The sequence below is a fragment of the Betta splendens genome, chromosome 19, assembly GCF_900634795.4.
Source record: "Betta splendens chromosome 19, fBetSpl5.4, whole genome shotgun sequence".
Taxonomy (NCBI): Eukaryota; Metazoa; Chordata; class Actinopteri; order Anabantiformes; family Osphronemidae; genus Betta; species Betta splendens.
In genome coordinates, this window is record NC_040898.2 from 7,342,060 (window position 1) to 7,348,215 (window position 6,156).

Here is a 6,156-nt window from a genome sequence, read left to right on the forward strand (position 1 = left end):
GCGGTGATAACGAATCCCAAGTGTCTCTGTGATCAGCTGATCACAACCTGAAGAACCCCAACAAACTGTCAAGGTGTCAACAAACAGGTTGGAAACAATCTAACGCTACTATTCAACAGGAAGAAGAAGACATTGATTGTGACCTTGTTGTTTTGATATGTTACTCTAATATTTGCTCTAAATTATGTGGTTGATTTACATGTATACCTCTCTGTGATTTCATCCACTATTCTTAAACAAAGCATTTTATGCTTCCACTTGATTCACACTTACACACAAATTTTTATCTTCCACTGACGCAAAATGACATTCACCAGACGAAACACGATAAAAATGATTGTCATATCGACGATGACAACAATATGCGTGGTCACTCTGACATTTGCATCAACCAAAGACACTCTTATCCACCGCACACCGGAGTCACCCACAAATCGATCATGCTCAGTTTGTGCCATTAGAGACCTGATGACCATGACGGAACAATTGCCCCACATAGCGAAGACAACATGGCAGAATAGAATGGCCCTGGACATGTTGCTAGCGGAGAAAGGAGGTGTCTGCGTTATGTTTGGAGAAGCGTGCCGTACTTTTATCCCCAACAACACTGATTCTAATGGTACTGTGACAAAGGCTATCGAGGGCCTTGAGAGTCTTAGAGACGAATGGGCTAGAAACTCCGGCGTAGATCCGTCCCCTTGGCGCTGGCTAGACCAAACTTTTGGAAAATGGAAATCAGTTTTTATGTCGGCAATAGTCTCGCTTATCATCTTCATGGCCATGATCATGTTGCTTGGTTGTTGTGTTATTCCTCTAATTAGGGGTCTCATCATGCGCGCGATATCAGCGGCGCTTTCGTACCAAATGACACAATCCACTATATTCAGGAATCCAGACACCGATTCACTCATTGATTCTGATGCTGACTCTGTAGAGGATGATGTTGACGTTGATAACGAGGACCACAAAGATGACTCCGATGATGATGGTAGTGACACAGAGACTGACGCCACAATAGTTTAAATCAACATATAACCCTCTTCCCATTTTTTGCTTGACTGAACGTGATCTGATCAATTATAGGCTTATGTCCCTGTCTTTCCAAAAGCTCATACACAAGGGTTATTCTAGTATAACTACCCACAAAAACAGCTCATAATCTTTTATCCCTACGCCATTTACATTTTTATAAGCAATACATTTAACGAATCATTTTTAAAGAATGCTTTATTACTATAGAATGAATGCCACAATTGACAATTTTTATTCTTTTTAATGTTTGATTAATGTGTAATCAAAAGGGGGGAAATGTAATGGAAAAATTGTACTTTAATGCTTTTGGGTTCATTTCTGACTCTGCATAGTGACCATGCATTCTGTACTTGTTCATTAGACCCAGAACTGAGCATTCTCAGACAGACAATCTATGTCCCTCTCAAGGTGACCGATTGTTCATGGCCTGAGTCTGCCTTTTAACCCTGGGCTCTGGCTCCTTTCTGTCTGATGCCTCACCAGACCCAAGGCTGTAGCCTTGTGTATTCCCTGTGTAATATGAACATCTTCACCCACAGTGTGATAAGGAGATTCCACCAGGTCCAGGGAAAAAGGTTAAAAGGCAGAAGCAACTTGAGGATTGTGGGCTCTTTGCATTATACCTCCGTGGTGTGTGCACTGATCTCCCCAGCTGGTTTTCTTTTTTTGATTTGCTTTCCCCATTATTTTTATTTTTCCCTTTCTTTATTATTTCAATAAATCGCACAAAAGGACAACTCTCTCATCTGCTTCTTTATGGAAAATTTCCACCACAGACACACGTTTAGAAAGTTGAACGACAATTCTACGATGAGGCGTTGAGACGATGAAAGCGACCGAAAAACGGGTGAAATAATAAGAACTAGAAAAAGTAATTTCTCGAGAAATTACGTGGGAGAGCTGATCTGCTGCCGCAACGATGCCAAACGTTGATTAAGCTGCTGACGTCAAAAAGTTGACTACGTCCAAAAGTTGACTACGGCAAAACGATGAAAACGAGAAAACGTTGACAAAGATTAAAACGATGACAAAAGATGGCGATTAAAAAGATGATTAAAAAGATGACCAAGGTCATACTAAGACAAGATTAAAATATGACAATGACTCAAAAGTTGACCAAGGTAAAAAGATGTCAAAGATTAAAAAGTTGACCAGAGTGCATTGTTGACAATCATAAATAAACTGACTAGCTTTTTGATTTGAAGAAAGTATTTGTAAATAAATACCTGCGTAATAGTTTAATAACTAGTAAAAATTTACCAGTCAGAAACAAAAATCTTGCCATTTAGGGTAATAAATTACATTGGTGCTTTTATTTTAAAAGGATTTAGAGGTTGTGTGTGAGTGATTACTAAACTATAAAATAGTCATTAGATAGTCATAATTTATCATTGGGAAGGTTGACAAAAAGTTGAACGATGATTCCCATAGACGACCATTATAAAAAAATGATGAAAAACGTTAAAAGTTGAAAAGCTGAAAACGTGAAAAGTAATAGCCCCCATCTCCTGAAGACGACACACGTTTAGAAAGTTGAACGGCGATTCTATGACGAAGCGTTGAGACGATGAAAGCGACCGAAAAACGGGGGCGAAATAATAGGAAGAAGAAAAATAAAGAGCGAAGATATCAATAGTGTGAGAGCTGTTCAGCTCTCCCACTAATAAGAAGAGGAAAAATAAAGAGCGAAGATATCAATAGTGTGAGAGCTGTTCAGCTCTCCCACTAATTAAATTGAAGTAATTGCGACATTACAAATGAGACACATCTTGCATCAGACGAAATGTGGTGACTTCAACAGCTTCCTCTTCAGCTTCAGGGTCAGATTCGGGATCATAGACGTATGGTTGGCTGGCTATTGTCGTGCAGTCCTATAGTGGGTCTTCTTCTGTGGAGGTTTGCGGTGGATTGCATTCTCAATGTCGCACTACTGCCACCTATTCTATCCTAACCGTGCGGTGGCTCGTATTCATGAAAAAACAACAAAAAAGGTGTGCGCTTCCGCACAGAGGTGTGGCGAGCAACTACGCTTGCGACACACCCAGAAAACACAGCGTTTGCTGATGGGGAGTGAGAGCCACATATTGACAGGGGCAGTGTGGACGATCTACAGGGTTTTATGGGAAGAAAATTTACAGAGACCTTACTGAGACATTGAAGTCCAATATTCTTTAAAATGAAAACTATGATCAGTCTTAGTCTCACACGAAGTGTAGCCATGGTCTTTGATGTCAAACCTGGAGTCCTGGGGCCCGTTTCAAGAAGGAGGTTTAACAAACTCTGAGTTTAAACTAAACTCTGAGTTGATTTACTCTAAGTTTGCAAACCTGGAGTTTTCGGTTTCAGAACAGCTGGAAAGAGTTGGTTTAAGCAACTCTGACTTTACTGACTTAGAGTTAAGCGCGTGCACCGCGACGATACAAAGCCCTGATCAATGGAGTGAAGATATTACGAGTCACCATGGCAACAGGACAACAAAAGACGTCCGGAAATGGATATGATACGTCAATCATATAAGTTGGTCAGAATCTGACCAACAAAAAACCCAATCAATTCTGTAAGAGTAATGAGGAACTATGTCTTGTAGCTATAAATCTACTCTATTTTAAGTTAACGGTTACAGAGTTGTATAAACTAAATCTCAAGGAAATATTATACTTGTACCACAAGATTGAAAAGACAGATCTAGAAATTTAAATTCCCAAACACAAGCTGGAGCTGAGTGTATAGTTAAAGGTGAATTGTATGAATTATTGGAAGAATCATAAAATCTAACAATTGCCTTTGTATTTGTAGGAAATGAAGAAAACCAAATAAATTATGATTTGCATTTATTCAGTTTCTTTTATTGGTGGTGGTGGTTGATTAAGACATTACGGCAAATCACATCTCTGACTGTCCATCCACTCTGCAGATTATCGTGATGGAAGGAGTCTCCTCAGGGTCTTGTATTTGTAGGGCAGGGGGTTGCTCCCCTCTAATTATTGCAATAATGTGGAGAACAACACATGTCACATTAATGTCACAGGCCTCTCAGGTGTTTCCCTGAGGTGACGTAGGCACTGCAGACATGCTTTCAACAGGCCTATGGTCACTTCCACCCGGGCTCTTGTTCTGCAGGGCCACATTAAAGCGCTGCTGGCGGCCTGCTTCAGGTTCTGGGGGAGGGGTCAGTAGTGTGGGCCTTCATGGGTAACCCCTATCTCCAGCAGAAAGCTGTCAATCTCTCCTAGAAGAAAGTTCTCATTACTTTAGTGCTGCATAGAAGTGCTCCTGTGAGTGTGTAGTGCATGCATTGAAATAAGTGTATAGGACATACATGTACTTACCACAGTGCAGGCTGTTATTTAGGGTTGACTCACTATATATTCATGAGTTCACGTTTATGATATGTGCAACATCACATATGATCTTGGTGGTGTAAACAATGATACGTCAGTTACAGTGACCATTAGAAAGAGTAATCAGTGTACCTGCACATTTATTAGTTTATTTTAGGTCACAGCAAGATATTATTAACTGATCATTTTTCAGATTAGCCTCAATGAAACAAATTAATTACCACATACCTGCAATCCTGTGAAAGTCCTCTTTAATTGCTTTAATGAGTTTGTGTCAAGGAAAGCGCTTGAGGTCGAACTTTTCTACATACAGTGGCTTCACTAATGTGCTCAGCATCTCCAATGTTATAAAGAAAACTACCGTTTGCAAAAAAAAAAACGTAAAGCAACACAAAGAATCTGTTCTGATGTAAAAGCACGGCCACGATGGGTGATGTGTTTGACGTATGGGTGAATAAGATTATTAATATATGTATGGAGTCTCGATAAAAACGGTACCGCTAAAATAAATATGCACGGCGATATGACAGAAAATTAACTCATGGCGTCAAAATCCTCTCGCGGCGGTAATTCAATGCCGTGTGAATTAACACAGCGTCCTCATTTACAGGATCCTCTAGAAACGGACATTTTGGTCTCTGCGCGAAGGAAACAGGTGAAATCTATGAATGTACTGAAAGATTAAATGAGGCATTTAAACAGTGTTCACTTTAAAAAGGGGCGGAGACCGAAGGAAACTCTGGGTTTCCCGAATAAAACCTGCTCGCGACCAGGTTAGGTTCACAGTAAGTTGCCATAGTAACTGACTCTGAGTTTCGATTACCTCGCTTCTTGAAACGGGCTTAAACTTACCCCGCTTTACGGGTTTAAGTAACTCCGCTTTCTGAAACCGAAAACTCCGAGTTTTCCTTATTTCGGGGTTAACAAACTCAGAGTTTCCACAAAACCACCTTCTTGAAACGGGCCCCTGAGCTGCAGGATCCCTGCATCTCCATGCCTCTGTCAGCTACAGCTCTACAACTGGAGTCAGACATGGGGCGCCCTCTGCTGGCAGCACTGACACTATATGACCAGAGACTCTGCCTCAACGTCCCACAGACATGAATCCATCCATCACATTTATAGCTACTAACTGAGCCATACCGTCTGAAATAGTCACAAAGACGACTCTGTATTGAACCTTAAAACAGTAAAACTTGCTGCTACTTGTTGAGACACCTAGTTATCATGATTCCTTCATGACAAGGGCTTATCAAGTTGCATTTGTAGATAAGTGAATGGTTAAGTTATAAACTAGTGCTTCCCCTTTAGTGATTGCATCTGTTCCTCTCTCCCCTTCCTGCAGAAACATTTGATTTGCACACTTCAAAACTAGGTTTTTACAATATGTCGTAAATAACATAAAACACACCATAAACCAATTTGAAGTACAAAGTTGTATTGTTCCATTTTGTGAATATGGACCATGTTTATATTAATGCAGCATCTTTTGTGTATATATTTATAAGTTAAACATTACCTGACTAAATGCCAAATGTAAAACTGCCCAGGTCTGTGTAGACGTTTATTATGTTGAGTAGGCAGTATGGCAGTAGGCGTAGGCCAGGGGTGAAAGTGTGGGTGGAAACCAGAGCTTTGACACCTTTATTTATGAAACTAAACTAAACTTAATGAGGTGACATCAGCAAAGTAGTCATAAAAGCGTATGAAGCATGAAAACACAATCTGTTCCCTTAGTTTATTTAGTCCATCAACCACTGTTACTGTTATTAAAGCACAGTGA